Genomic DNA, 16,844 nt, shown 5'->3' with positions numbered 1-16,844 from the left:
GCATGCACACTTTTGTGCATTATCACATCCATTTAAAGCCAGTACAGTTTCTACTGCATTTATGGAAACAATTCAAAATCTACATGGAAACCCAAAGATTATTGTAGGTGACAAAGATCCCATTTTCACTAGAAATTTTTGGACAGAATTATTTTCTTGTCTTGGTACTCAGTTAGCTCATAGTTCGTCTTATCATCCTCAATCTGATGGGCAAACTAATATAGTAACAAATGTTTGGAAGCATATCTTTGTTGCTTTGTATCTGATAAACAGACATAATGGGTCAAATGGTTGCCTCTAGTTGAATGGTGGTATAACACTTCCTTCCATAGTGCAACAAAAATGACCCCATTTATGGAACTTTATGGATATCAGCCACCATTCATCACATCATATTTAAGAGAAAATTCTAAGGTTCAAGTAGTGGAACATCACATCGAGCATCAACAACAAGTTCTCCAACTCTTAAAGGATAACCTCGTGTTGGCGTAGAATAGAATGAAACAATAGGAAGATCAACATCACAGCGAAATAAGTTTTGATGTAGGTGACTGGGTATTCCTATGACTACAACCATATAAACAAATGTCCCTCAAGGAAGATAAGAAGGACAATAAATTATCACCAAAGTATTATGGTCCATACAAGGTGTTGCAAAAGATTGGTACTATGGCAGTACATGCAGTTTTCCATGTTTCATGTTTAAAGAAGGTTATAGGCGACAAGCTCCCAGTTCAAACAATATTGCCAAAACCTGAAGAGGAAGGAAAAAATATATTGGAACCAGAAGCAATCATAGAAACAAGAAATTGACAGCGAAATCGATCAATTTTGGAGTATCTCATCAAGTGGAAGAACTTATCTGTTGAAGATTCCACATGGGAGGATGAATATTTTATACAAAAGCATCTAGGACTGCTCAAGCATTGAGGGCAGCACTTTGTTGAAGGAGAGGGGCTTGTTGGGTCCCTATAATACTAGTGATTCCCCCATTACTATTGTAGTTATATCCCTTATTAATATTGTTGTGCCCCTATTGTTATTACTGTGCCCCATAGAATCCCTCTATTGTTATTTTTGTGCCCTTATATTATTATTATCAGGTCGGATTGGCTATATTGTGACCCCTTAGGCTCCTATATATAAAAAGGAGGTTTTGTCATTCGAAGCATCGAATAATTGTTCATTTGTGTAATTTAAAGGAGGTTTTCCCCTCGAAGAGGCTGAATTCTAAGGCATTGATCTATCTTTTCTATCTTTTTGTGAGATGGCTTCATAACACGATGACTTGGATTGCATCTACAAGATAATCGCATGAAAGAAATTCTAGGTAAATCCCACCGTGGATGGACAAATATGATGGAAGCACGAAAGCTCTTGTACATCAAATTCTAACAAGGGGATAGAGCAACAGGAGAATCGGTTACACGACGTAACGGCGCTAAACTATAACATGATGACGAGATCGTTGCGCTGGATATCAATGGAGGTAAGGGATCTGTCTACATATGATGGGTTAAGTGAGGTAGATGACTTCCTGAACAAATTTGAAAGAGAGGTGTCGGATCAACAACGGTTCGAGGCGTAGCACACAGTACCCATTTCAAAGCCTCGAACCGTTGTTGATCCGACACCTCTCTTTCAAATTTGTTCAGGAAGTCTCAAACCGTTGGCGTGAATGTAGGAGAATGATGCACATGTGATTTGGGAAGCCTCAAATGTGATTAAAAGACAAGATTTCCAGACGAAACGATCCACGTGTGCACCTGTTCAGATGGATACAGGCATATCTTAAAAAACCTGTGCGGATTCGCACAGACTTCACGTTAGGAGACACGGTCAGTAAGCATGTGCGGGTGAGGAAATTATGTGAACGAACCCTCTAGTTGGAACAATGGAGTATGGAAGGAACATGTATGCAGAAAGTTATCCATGTAGAAGCCTTTAACGAAGTATGTGAAGCGTTGAACAAGGTATATGATGTGGAGCGGACTGATTGGGACCTGCACGTACCAACGATTCTGTGGGCGTATAGGACAACGTACAAGAAACTAACGGAGAATATGCCTCCAAGGCTAGAGTATGGAGTGAATGTTGTAATCCCCGTAGACTATAAAATTCCTAGTCCGTGCATAGCATCACTGGTAGATATGCCAGCTTGTGGAGCCTTGGAAGAAGGGATCGTGTAGCTGAACAAAGCAGAACACTTGGGACCTGAGGAAGAAATCCAACATGGTGATTCTAGGCTCCAAGAATTTATGAAAGAAAGGGTGCAATTAAGGGAGAAAAGCGCCCTGTCAGAAGCGGAAGTCAAGAAGCCTGAGGATGAAATCAAGAAGGATTTCCTCGCTAAAGAAACCAAGGTGATAAAACAGGGTGCGCACGATCACATTGAAGAATTTGGGGACTGCCGCCAAGAGTTGATCAGCCCGATGCCTTGGATTAGACCGCATATTTTGAAAGGGATCATTTGTGATAACATGATGCCGATGGTAAAGTGCGCAACGTAGCTAATAACAATCGAAGGTGGATGTTTTCCAAGAAAAATGATGGATGACTGATTGAACCCCTATATAGGTGGTGTGGCCACCTGACTAGCCATGGGGAGTACAGTCTTAGCACTCCAGGCAGTTTAAAGGAGGTGTGGGACTATAAAATACTCTGCCCGAGAGCTGCACGATGTTGGAGCTGCACGCAAGATCAAAGTGTCACAAGGTCCGCGACGGCGCAGGTTGGCTGGAAAGTGACTGTTGGAGTCACTATTCACAATGTGATGCTCAACTTGAGACTAAATGGACTGGGCAGCAGGCATTTAAGACATACTTTATAGGCAAGATTTGGGAAAATCTACTACCAAGGGAGCATTAATGAACCGGAGTTGGGGGCAGCGATCGAATTGAAATTTGAAAGGCACTATAAATTAAAAAGGGATGCCTAGCAAACAACACTTGGTCATTTGCGAATTGAATTATCGTATGCCCCATGTATTCTAAGCCGAGACATGGTTGCCCTATGCAGAGCAATTATTGGGCCGCTAATTGAACGATTGAAAGATTTCTAGATGAACAAGATGGCATCATCTGAAGAAGCTAGTGAAATTGCAAAGATGACAGCTGAAGAGGTCGCACAGGCCCTAACCGTAGAACATTTCCCCGATGATGCCTAGATTGTGGTGGAAATGTCTAAATTTCTGCACACGTTGAGGCCAAAGAAAGGAAAAAACCGATGATTCCGTTGTGTGTGTCCCCTTGCAACTTGTTGCACATCATATTAACGATGGAAGAAAAAGGGAAATGAGTTAATATGGAAACCGACGAGGAGGAAGAAGACCTGTAAGACTTCATAATTGAAGAAGAAGAGGACAAGGGCATGGAGGAAGAAACCAAGCCTGTGCACCCTCCAACGAAGTTGCCCATGTATATCCACCCAAGGAAGGGGAAGGCAAAAGTGCCCAGGGACCTTGACGAAAGTAAGAGCTCTCTCTAGACTATGATCCACCTGGACTACATCATCTTTGAGGACACACACCTACAACGGGTGCCAAAATTGAAGTTTCAATATTGGGATCTCGCTGACCATGATAAGTTCCCTCATCTAGAGACTATGCTCATGAAGCCCAAGCAGAAGACTGCGGCGGGGGTTATAGAATTGGAGCTATGAAAGTGGTTATGCGGAGTGGAAAAGGTAGGGTTATTAAACCTACTCTAGGTGCCGCATTTCCACTGTGACTTAGTGATGATCTTCATCATTAGGAAGTTACTCTACCTGGTGCACGATGGTTTTTTGTTGCTGGAGGAGCCCATCCCCATCACGGACCACTTAATCCATCACATTACCTAGTTCTCGTACAAAGGAGAGGAGCCTGCAGACATCTCGAAGGGGAAGAGCAACAATTTGGCCATCACAGAGGACATGAAGAAGAAATACTAGCTGGAAAAGAAGAAGAGGGGCTACGTGATCTCCAGTATCAACAACAAAGTAGTCAGGGAGGTGACTCAAATATTGGCAAGTAAGGTCATGTGAATTGTCGCGCGAACGATTTACCCGCGCTGGTTGTGGCACATGCTGAGCAGTGTGCGAAAGGGTCCAGTTTAACAGTTCCGAGTTCTTATGCAAAGACTTCTTGGAGAATTTTTGTGAGGCACAGGAATAAGGAAAAATGTTCCACTATGCATGGCTTCTACTGTTGATAGTGCTGGTGGTGGGGGAATTTCCGAAGGATAGCCAGTTCCCCACAATTTCAAGGGATTTTCCAGAGGCCGCGAAGTATGCTTTGCTATGGGCCACTAAGGATGCGAAACATATCTGCCACAGTAAGATATTCTAGGTGTTCATGGAGATGAACATTAGAATGGGGATTAACTACAAGCCATGGTTATTGCCCACTGTCTACAGTAGCCTGAAAAGTTTTGCAAAATTGAAAGTAGACTTCCACAACATATATATCTGAGAATGTGCAAGGACCCGACCAAGAAATGGAGCGATATACCCTTCATAGCCATCGATGATGTGATTTTCGATGTACTGGAGAGATGGTCACCAGAGTGGCGCCCCCCATAGATTGCTATGGTGGAGAAGTGTGCTGCACACAAGAAGAAAGAGGAGGAAAGAGAAGGCAGGAAGCAATGGTGGCAAAAGCATAGGAGGCACGGGATGCTATGTAGGAAGTAGCATAATAGAAAAAGGTGCAACAATAACAACATAGGAGGCAACTGAGAAGGCACACTAGGGCCACAAGTCTCCTCCGCCAGAGCAGGAGAAAGAGATGGAAACAGAGGAAGAAGAGGGCGGCGCAGACTCACAAACAATGTCAAGACAACTAAAGCGCCAACGCTCGAGCAAGAAGATGAGGTCGTGCAAGAAGGTCAAAACATCTAAACTATCTATCGATCAGATCACCCTTATGGAGGGGTGTTATCGGGAAAACTAGTGTCCATTTAGAGCTACTAGTCCCACTCAGACAGGTAGCTATCTTAGAAACAAACAAACTAAAGTCAGTTATGTTTTCCTTTATGAGAGATAGATGAGAGAGAAGCCGAGAGTACCAACCTCAGTCTTTCGCTAGTCTCCTTGCTCGTTTCCTCTCTCCCTTGATAGAGCTTTCACCACTCCTTTCTCACTTGTCCCGCTTCAAAGAACACCTGTAGAGTCAAAGCAACAAAATACCATCAAAGCATAGAGATCTATAACCATAATCAATGTAGGATCAAATGTACATTAACCATATAAATGCATATACAAATACAAGCTTCAAATATATACAAACATATGGAGGAAAACTCAAATAGCTTTATTGATAGAAGTAGTAGAAGAGAGGATTACAACCAAGCTATCTGATCTAGCATCATCCTCCCAGCACGAAAGCTCTCTTCACCTCATACAAAGCAAGATCATCCAACAATGTCTTCAAAGAGAAACCAACAACACTTCCTTGCAAATTACAAAATTCCAGCCTCTGGATCTCTAGGATGAGGGATCCATATATAGATGTTTATAGGAGAGTGAGTTAGCTTCTGGGATTTTGATTAGTGTCATTTCACTGATAGTTCTTGGTTCCACTTGGAGATTTCAGATCTCTTACTCATCCCTAGGTGAATTCAGAGAGGAAAGTGTCATCTGAACAGTTTCTAGAAGATTCTCTTGGTTTCCACCTAGGAAACTACTTCTGCCATTTGTCTGCTCTCACTCATCGCACCCTACAGAAGGGATTTCTAGTATGCATCACACCCCCCTTGTGTAATAGGTGAGATGCATCGCACCCTATGCATGGAGCATTCTGTATGGTCCTGTTTTGACTAGTTATGAGTAGTTTTTAATGGAGATATTCTAGGAGATGATGTAATCAGCAGACCTTGTTCCTTTAGGGTATAAAACAACACTTTTAGGGGTTTAGAATCCCTTGGTTTATGGACATATGTGATTGGGGTTGCAGTGCCCAAATATTTCTATAACAATTGCCCCCTAAAGCATGAGGTCGTAAATCTTTTGATGTTGGATGAAATGCTTTATAATGATGATCCGAGGTTTTTCGAACTGGAAGGTGACCTGTAATAAGATACAATATAATACGTTATCTTCAAAATATTTTCATGATCTAGCCGAGGCGGTACTCCCATTCTCATATTTATAAATTCATATTTATGTACATAAGACATACAACCGTTTGTGTGGCAGACTGATTGTTCTGGTAGAGCCATCATCCTTTACTTTGGATGATTATCTGTGTAGCTGTGATGTACATTTGATGTCTTTATTTTCCTGAATATATCACAGCCCAGACGAATGTAACTAGATCCGGGGTCTTCAAACTTGTTCACTCTTCGCCTGAAGTACAAGTCAATCCATGTGAAAAGATGTTCTAATGTCGAACATGGAAAGACATAGCCTGATTACCAGCCAATGATGTAAGTTGTTAACAGGTGTGAGAGGAATCACTGATAATGATGATGACCCTGAAGGTACTACAGTACAATTCACGTGGTCTGAATACATGAGTTGATGTTGAACACCACGTAAACTCTTTCGGTCGAAGGCCATTGATGTAAACCTATCGCCGGAAGTGAGAATCTTGCCATTGAGGCATGCAAGCTTCAAAGTACTGAAATGGTTGTTCCTAAGTCAACTTCTTAGATAATGAGCTAATGTCAACAAGAAGTGACCCATCATAGGAGAGCCTTAATGAATCCCACATCTACGACATGGAACAGAGCAAATTATTTTGTGGAGGTGAAAACGATCTGATGATATAAGGTTCAGGGTGATGGTCATGAAAAATCGAGAGTGAAGGTATTGTAGTGGATGAGGCATTAGCTAGGTTGGTGAATTCTCTGAGCAGCTTCTCTTGAACATACCGGTGACATTGAAATAGATTGGTAGCTTTAACCCCAAGGTGGATGGTACGACGAACCAATGGTGATATGACCAGTGAATGGAACAACCCAACCCGACTCAATCATGGTGACGGAGTGAAAGTGTCATGTTCAAGAGAGACCTGCTACCAATGAAGCTATTCAAGTTTTCTTCCCTTTTTCCCCAGTCATTGCTGACCAGTACCTCTTTATTTTTGTCAAGCTTGAGGAGGATAACATATGCTTGTTCTATAGTTTTCCCTTCAGGCAAGCCTGTCGCTATGTTTTAAAGAGCCTAGCGACAGTGAAACTCACTCTTGTCTGCATGGACAAGTTTGTCGCTATTGTTTTAACGAGTTTAACGACAAAGATAACTCGGTCCTTTTCAATTTTAGAGAGTCTAAAAGGGATGGAAAGGCAACTCCAGTGGTCCTTTTTCATAATGTAATCCCTTATGTCTGAAAAAGTATAAAATAATAGGAAAGGGATGAATTTTTCGATAGTTTTAATGACCCAAACAAGACAAGTGCTCGATATTTTTGTGTAATAATCCCTTAGGTCCAAAAAGATTAAAATCTAGAGCAAGGATGGCACTTCCGATCACTTTAACAAGCTGAAGAGGCCAATTTCTCGGCAATCTTTTCATATTTTACGAGTCAGATGAAAAGAGCTTAAAGGAGACTCGTTTTTTGAGGAACGAGTGATGCTTTTGGATAGCAACTAGTTCCAGGTAAGGTTTGGAACTTTTCAATCACGACAGTGTAAAAAAGGTGGCTAATAGAATCACTCATTATAGTTGTTCCTCAAAAGGGTAAACAATCAAATGGAGGTGTATGATCAGCTAAAAAATAGTGGAGGTGATGGTAAGAACATGACCAAGGTTCAAGAGCTGATAATTATGCAATCGTAAAGATTATTTACTGAAGGTGGGGTTCATTTTTTAATGAGCTTAAACTCTGGGGGAACATTTGCTCATTGCTAGGTTTATTTTTTAACGAGCTTGAACTTCGCGTAAAACTGCTCATGGCTAGGTTTATTTTTTAACGAGCTTGAACTTCGCGTAAAACTACTCGTGCTAGTCATATAATAAGGATGTCTCATTAGTAGGTTCATTTTTTAGGGAGCTTGACCCATGCGCAACTTTGCTCCTAAGCATTTTGTTATGCATGCTAGGAACAACCAACCTATGAGTTTAAAGGGTTAAGAGCCTACAAACTAAGAAAATAAATGGTCGCTTTTCACTTGCATGCATAAAGTTTTGCATGCCCCCAGGTATAAAGTAGAGTTTCTAGGTCACCATATGGAATTTCTCGCATTAGCAAGATTGTTCCGTCCGCGTCGCAGAAAAAACACTTCCTTTGCGATGTCCATCGAAATGGACAAAGGTGACTGTTGTCAGTGCCAATCACATAACCTTTGATGAGGGAATCCTTTTCTAGTCCAAATCCATTTTCCTAAACGGACAGGGGTATCAGACTAGTCATATTCCTACGCAGAAACCTACCTTATATCTGGGGTTTTCCAGCCGAAGCAGACCAGGGCACATGCCTCTTGGGTTTCAGTCGCAATCACCTAATCACTCGCGATCATTAGGTGTACGGGCTGGAGATTGATGAGACATTCCTTCTGCAGAAAGACCAGTTAGGGATGGCATTTGACTAATAGCTATGTTTGAATCAGGGAATGAAAGCTGGTCAACTAGGTGGACCACTCTGCCTTCATGTTGAAAACACATCACTTGGAAGAGTGAGGAAACGATGGCTCCCATGCTATAAATGTAGTCACACCCAAGGAGTAGATTGTAATCTAGAGGCCCTTGGACTACCATCATGTTTAGATGAACGGTTTTCCTTGTCAAAGTTATAGGTAAATTTGGAAGGATCCCTAATGGTCGACTGGTTCCTCTGTTGAAGCCTATCAAATTTTGAATCTCAGGCAGAAGCGATGGCGAACCAAGCACTTTCCAAGCAGTTGAGCAAAGGATACTCATAGAATCCCCTTCATCTATGATAGTACCAACCATGATCATTCTGTAAGCTTGTACTATGATTTGGAATGGTACATTAGATGGTAAGCGGGGTCTACCTAGTAGATTCCAATCGAAGGAAATGACTAGATTGCTTGGAGGTGGGACCGAATAAACAGCCGGGTAAACCTCTGACGAACTTCCTTCCTGTGGTAAAGGAATGGGTAGATTGCCCCCATGTTCATCGGAGTCTGTGTTTACAAAAAGAATTTGAACGGTGTCGTTCTCATTCTCTTTGGTGACAGTATCATCTGAAGGTGGATCCTTTGAAGACAAGATTGGGTCGACTGTCGTCTCGACCTGTTGACTTTGGTCTGGTGTGGACTCGGAGGGTTTATCTTCAATGATAGGTGCTTCAACCGACAACAACGGTGTGTCAGTCATATTTTCAACTAGCGATGGATTCGGCAAGAGTTTCTTGTATCCAGGAGGAAGTCGCTGCGGTGAAGCAGGACAGTTATCCAAGACTCTCTTAGCTTCATCTAGGAAGGGACAACGGTGGAGGGCATGATCGCCCTCACACATTCTACAAGGAAATTTGGATCTTCATTTTTGTCCATTGACTTCTTTTTCACTAGTTGACGGTGTGCTCTCAACATGATCATCAGCGGTTGAAGACACCGGATTGTGCAAACAGGGAGACCAGTCCCTCAAGATCCATCGGATGCAAGGACAATCTCGATGATAGTGGTCTCCCTTACAAATGACACATGGAGATTTAGGTTTGAAAGGTGCAGTGTGCGGATTTTGTCCAAACGATGCATGGTTGCCCCCTTTAATTTTTGGATTCTTCTTCTTCTTCTCCTTTCCTTTCTTCTTCTTCTCAGTTACATGGCTTTTAGCATTACTAGCTTCACCAAGCAAAGAGGAAGAAGGAGAGGAAGAAACAAACGAAGTAGAAGGTGGGGCAGCGACTTTAGGGTCATGTGGTTGCTGATTTGATTGCTGAGGAATTACAGTGTTTTGAATGACAGAGGTCGAGAAAAGTCATACTGGCAGGCCAATTGTGAGTCTTGGAAGGGACAACGTAGCCATGTGTGGAGCACCAACATCGCCCCAAGAGGAGAAAGGACTAGGATTTCCCCAAAGGGGAAATCCTTGGTTGGTAGACTCCATTTTCTCAACCTAAGATCAACGAGGGAACAATGATGTTATCCCGATTAAAATAAATTTTATGACTCTTTGACACAACTTGCTTTTTCAATTTTTAAGAGTCGAGAAAAAGAGTCGCCTTCGATTTTTAATGAGCCTGAAGTGACAAGTGCTCAGATGGACCTTTTATTTTAAGGAGTCTGTAAAGGAATGAAAGTGAATACTCTGGAAATCTAGACAGAGGGATTACCAAACCAATTGCAAAACTGCAGAATACTTTTTACAGTACGACAATCAATCTTCTCGAATACTGTGTTCAGTGCATTGCGATAGATAGGGCGGTAGACACGGCTTCTTAAGGGTAAAGGATGTAGCCTATTGTGGTATCCCAATATATACTCGATGGTACGTGGGAGCACAAGTTCGTACTGGCACTTGTCATCTCAAAGAGGAGGAACACCCAACCTACGATGAAAGCGATAGTTACCAAACTTTATGACGCTGGAATACGCCTAGACTTCTAAATGTTGTGCATTATATTCCAAAGCGTTTTTATGCTCATTGAAGTTTATTTTACAGCTGATCTTTCTTAAGAAGTTTTCCTTTAAGGTTCACTGCGTGATGTAGATATACAATTCCTAAATATGAAATCTAAGATGATAAACAATCGTTTACTTTCTTTTTGCAACGAAAATCCTAGCTACTAAGGAAAGATAAATGAAATTCTTTCAACATAGAGAAAAGAGCACACACTAGATGCACTTTTCCTAAATCAACTTCAGCATGTAGTCTTAATGCAAATGAACATGCATGTATTTTTTTTTCGGTTTCCTTAATGTGAGAATGACAAAAAGAAAACTAAGTATAGATCTGAAATATCTTCTTTCAAAGCGAAAATACTAACAATTTTCTTTTCAAAAAACGAAAGTAAGGTCAAGTCAACATTTTGCAATTTTGAATTTAAAACTGCTTTCGACACTTTAAATACTAATTATCCAAATCAAATACAATGGAAAAAGTGTAATGGACTATCTAAAAGAGGAATGCTTTGTGACACTCTTTTTCTTGACTGAAATCGACACTTGCGACACTTTCAAATCAAAGGACGACAATTTGATTAAGCTACTATTTGCAAAGGAGAACTATAAATGATGAAAAATACATAAAAAACATTCAAAATTCCTTCTGATGGAGGATGAATAATGCTAAGGAATATGGTTTCAACAGAGATATACTGATCATAGACAACAAAACTACTGAATAAAGCTGAAGACAATGAAGAAAAAACCAAAATCTGGAGGCAGAAACAGTCTTAGTCAATCATCACACCTGTAACATAGGGAAACAGGGATGCATCTCACCTGCAACACATGGGAGGTGTGATGCATCCAGGTTTCCAAGAAGAGACAGTGCGATGGTCCAGGGATGAGACTGTGCTTGGTTTTCACTCACAGTTTGCAGCTAAGTTCAGGGATTTAGGCTGAGCTAATGATTGTCAGTAAACACAAAGTATAGGGGCTGATCTAATGAGGTTATTTTAGCTACCACTAGGGCAATTAGGATGTTTGCAAGCTAGATGTTCAGTTCTTAAAAAAACCCAGAGATTAACTGAAGCAGCATTGATCTACTTTGCAGTTGCATAGGAAAAGCAGTTTGAAGGCTAGCTGGCTTGACTTCGGGCTCCGTCTGTGGTTTATAAAGCAAACAACAGTAAAAAAACAAACAAACTATTCGTTCCCCAGTGCAGTCGCCATTTTGTTATCGGGAAAACTAGTGTCCATTCAGAGCTACTAGTCCCACTAAGATGGGTAGCTACCTTAGAAACAAACAAACTAAAGTTACTTGTGTTCTCCTTTATCAGAGATAGATGAGAGAGAAGCAGAGAGTACCAACCTTAGTCTTTCGCTAGTCTCCTTGCTTGTTTCATCTCTCCCTTGATAGAGCTTTCGCCACTCCTTTCTCGCTTGTCCCACTTCAAAGAAAACCTGTAGAGTCAAAGCAGCAAAATACCATCAAAGCATAGAGATCTATAACCATAAACAATGTAGGATCAGATGTACATTAACCATATAAATGCATATACAAATACAAGATTGAGAGATATACAAACATATGGAGGAAAACTCAAATAACTTTATTGATAGAAGTAGTAGAAGAGATGATTACAACCAAGCTATCTAATCCAGCATCATCCTTCCAGCATGAAAGCCCTCTTCACCTCATACAAAGCAAGATCACCAAACAATGTCTTTAAAGAGAAACCAACAACACTTCCTTGCAAATTACAAAATTCCAGCCTCTAGATCTCTAGGATGAGGGATCCATATATAGATGTTTATAGGAGAGTGAGTCAACTTTTGGGATTTTGATTAGTGTCATTTCATTGATAGTTCTTGGTTCCACTTGGAGATTTCAGATCTCTTACTCATCCCTGGGTGAATTCAGAGAGGTAGTGTCATATGAACAGTTTCTAGAACATTCTCTGGGTTTCCACCTAGAAAACTGCTTCTGCCATTTGTCTACTCTCGCTCATAGCACTCTACAGAAGGGATTTCCTGTATGCATCGCACCCTCCGTGTGTAATAGGTGAGATGCATCGCACCCTCCGTGTGTAATAGGTGAGATGCATCGCACCCTATGCATGGAGCAGTCTGTATGGTCCTGTTTTGACCAATTCCGAGTAGTTTTTCATGGAGAACTTTTGGGAGATGATGTAATCAGATGACCTTTTTCCTTTAGGGTATGAAACTACACTTTTAGGGGTTTAGAAGCCCTTGTTTTATGGACATATGTGATTGGGGTTGCAGTGCCCAAATATGTCTATAACATGGGGATCTGCATGACATAGGCAACACAGTGTGTGACATCACCACCGAGGCCCTCCAAAACTTCGTGGAGGAGTATCAGATTGTGTTGGGGGCCCTTTGAGTTCAGATTCAGGAGTTGCAAGTGTGCACTTCTTAGGCTAGTACTCTTTTGACCATCCTCGTAGTAGGGACAACTGTAGCCAAGAAAATGCTACGCGCTCGGAAAACCAACACAATAGTGCTACCAGAAGGGGCACTAGTTACAACAAATGAGGCTGAGAGGCCTACGGGTAGTGCATTGAAAGGCATCAGGATCAACATGGTTGTGCTCCCGTGGGAGACACTCTATGTTCTGCAGGATGGGATGACTGCAGAACTGTGGGCTAGGGAGAGTCGCGCATTGCAGGTGCTAAGCGAGAAGAAGATCAAAATAGAATAGTTGATCTTGCAGCGTGATGAGGTTGTATCACAGAATAGGAAAATGGTACAGGTATTGGAAGACACCTGCCATATGGTCCCTGAGATGGCCATCCTAGTAGACGCATCAATAGAGGTGCACATCCACAGATTAGCAGCATGGGTGCACGAGGCGTGAGAAGAAATGGCCAAAGTTCAACCAGAGCTGAACCTTCAGATAGAAGAGCTGGGGTTGAAGGCATATCCATCCACCCATCCAGAAGTGAGAGAACAATGCACCAATGCTATTACATCGGGGATGGAAGGGATCAACAGTGCAATAAGGGACTACACCAGAATGTTGGAAGAGTCATTTGACGACCTCAACAATCTGTAGGAGGACCCTAACATCCAATGCTTAGTTAGAGAGGCATGTGAGCTCCATTAGCAGTATGACAACTTCAAAGGGACCACGTAGATGGTGGTCCTCACTTAGAGGCTCACGTGAATGTAATTGGCCAAAGCGTTGAAAGAGCAAGTGGATGCAGCACTACACAGAGAAGCAGATTTGAAGGCACACATTAAGCCTTGGATTGACGAGGCCTTTGTCATTACAACAACAATTGAAGGTAAGCTCATGCAAATGAAGGGGATGTAGGAATAGATGCAAGGAAGCAGTTCCGACACCGCGGTCTCGGAACACTGTGTACATTAGATTCAGCAGGTAGTCGCTTAGTGCACTCTCACCCTTGCACCCATTCGAATAAAGTTAGAGGATCTTCGCACGAAGATCTCCACACCAACATAGTGACTCGAGGGCGAGTCACGATGTTTGTGTTGGAGGCCTATTGGGTGTGGAATCCCCCCAAGGAATGTTTTTGGGCTTAAAGCCCAAGTTTTGACTAAGTCCATTGTAAATACTCTGCGAATTGTGGGTGCGAAGCACGAAGTCATAATAGAGTCATAGGGTTGTTCGCCCTTGTTGTTGTAATGTAATGTCGGTCTGAAGGATCTACCCATGATCCGCGGACCATGGGATTGTATAAATAGAGTGAGGTTCTAAGTGTAAGGAAGTAAGATGAGTCTAAGGAATTGATCGAGCATTGGGTCGAAGTGTAAGTCATGTCTTTGGGTTGTAGAGTAGGAGAAGGCTCTGTAGTTGAGTTTGTGGACCCCCGCAGTTGAGCGCGTAGGGCAGGTCGAGTCTGTAACCATTGCAAGCATTAATAAAGATAAGTTTTACTATATTCTATGTATCTTTTCTTGTTTTATGTATTATTGGGTATGAATTGCAAAGTTTACTATTTATTTATTGCACGAACTCATACGAATGTGCTGAATAAGTAAATAGAACATAAGGCATCCGTTTACATGAAGATAACTAATTGGTATAAGAAGATAAGTAAGATCTCGAGTGTGAATTAGGGAATTAGTATAGATCATTGCTCCAATAGTGGGGAAGCCCCACAACCCCTGGATAGGGCTGCGAGAAGGCAAATATATCAGGGAGCAAAGGCCAGGGAAGTGCATGAAGTAACCTGCATGAAGGGACTAACAGTTGGACCGAATCAACACCTCAGACATCTACAAGGTGTAGAAACCAGTTCCAGCACCCCCCGATACTACTTTGGGTGAGACCTTAGTCCACGCTACGTGAACTGTTGCCGAAAGGGCCAGTAGTATAATGATTTTTCTGGCTAATTAACTCCGAACCTGGGTCAGGCTCCAACCAGCCAACAAACATCATTATTCATCAGTTAGAAGGATAGCGTGAAGTCATTGGGCCTAAGATGGAGGCTCTTGATATTTCACAGTCATTGAAGAACAAGAAATAAAATATTGGATTGAAAGCGCAACCGAAGTTTGTAAACACGAATGACTATTAGGATGAAGATATAGTGGACAAAGTTGCAAAGCTACTACGAGAGTATCAAGAATTGTTTCACACTAATTTCTCTATTCTAAAAGGGATAGTAGGGAATTTTGGTGTCATGAAGATCACTATGAAGCTAGATGCAAAGCGAGTGAAGCATCACCCTTATTGATTGAATCCTAAGTACAAGGAAAAAGTGTGCGTTGAATTGGATAAGATGCTTGTAGTTGTGATTATTGAGTCCATCGAAGAATCATACTGGCTTAGTCCTATGGTGGTTCAAGAAATGAAAACATAGGGATAAATTCATATATGCGTATATTTGAGGAAGTTAAATGATGCTTGTGTCCATGATCCATTTCCTACGCCATTCACGGATGAAGTATTGGAAAATTTTGGAGGTCAGGAAGCTTAATAATTTACTGATGGGTTCTCAGGGTACGATCAGATCAAGATCGCGCCAGAGGATAGAAGTAAGACTACCTTAGCTTCTAAATGGGAGTGTTTCCATGATACAGTTATGCCTTTTGAACTTAAGAATGCCCCTACAATATTCTCTAGGGTGGTAGTCACTGCCTTCAAGGATTTTATTCAAAAGTTTTTGGAGGTTTACATCGATGACTAGATGGTGTTTGGGTTAGTTAAGGGACATGTCGCCAGAATTTTCCTTATGTTGGATATGTGTCGAAGGTATCATATTTCCCTTAAATTGAATAAATGTATATTATACGTACCATATGGGATACTGTTGGGCCATGTAGTCTATAAGCAGTGATTCATGGTTTACCCTCACAAAAGTTTCGTAATTATTAAGTTTGAGCTTCCAAAGAATGTCAAACAATTGAGCATGATTTTGGGCCACACAAGATAGTACAGGAAATTTATCAAGGTGTATGCGCAGATCATAGCGCCCATGGAAAGATTTCTGAAAAAGGATGAGACATTTTGCTGGGACAATGACTTGCACAAGGGTTTGGATGTTTTGAAGGAGAAAATGTTCATTGCACCCATTTTAGTGTTCCCCAACTAGAATAAGGAGTTCCATGTACATGTAGATGAATCTTTCATAGCACTAGGAGTTGTGCTAATCCAACCAAGTGAAGGTGATATCGATCATATGATAGCATTTGCGAGTAGAAATTTATCAAAGGCGGAAAAGACTTATTCTACTACAGAGCGCAAAGGACTAGAAATTGTATGCACTACAGAAATTCAAGCACTATTTGTTGGGCTTGCACTTCAAAATGTACACAGACCATTCTACTTTGAATTACTTGGTCCATAAGCCCGTGTTGGGGGTAAAATATGTTGATGGTTACTGCTCTTTCAGGAATACGACTTTGAGTTAATTATGAACCCAGGGCACCTGAATGCTATACCAGATCACCTCTCATGGATTGGGAATGGTGATGAACCTACTAATTTGGGGGAACAATTTCCTAATGCACAACACTTAAATGCGTGCATTGAAAATGACCTTTTTGATGACATAATCTAGTTCTTATCCATGGGTACATCCCATGAAGGGTATTCATGGAACAAAAGAAAGAGTTAGTGGTCCTGGTTGTAGATTTCCCTATTATCGGTCAACATTTATATAAAATTGGATCCAATGAAGTATTGCGAAGGTATGTCCCAAAGTATGAACGATACAATATCCTTGTTGAAGTGCATGGAGGGGTTTCCAGAGGACATTATGTGAGAAGAGAAATTGCATATAATATCTTACACACGGGACTGTGGTGGAAAAATGTGCATAAGGATTCCAAGGTTTATTGAAGGGAATATGATGTTTGTTAGAG

Source organism: Pinus tabuliformis, chromosome 5_2 (genome assembly GCF_031772625.1).
Source record: "Pinus tabuliformis cultivar Carrire ecotype Pingquan chromosome 5_2, CPIR1, whole genome shotgun sequence".
In the NCBI taxonomy this organism is placed as follows: domain Eukaryota; kingdom Viridiplantae; phylum Streptophyta; class Pinopsida; order Pinales; family Pinaceae; genus Pinus; species Pinus tabuliformis.
Note: the sequence above shows the minus strand (reverse complement) of the source record.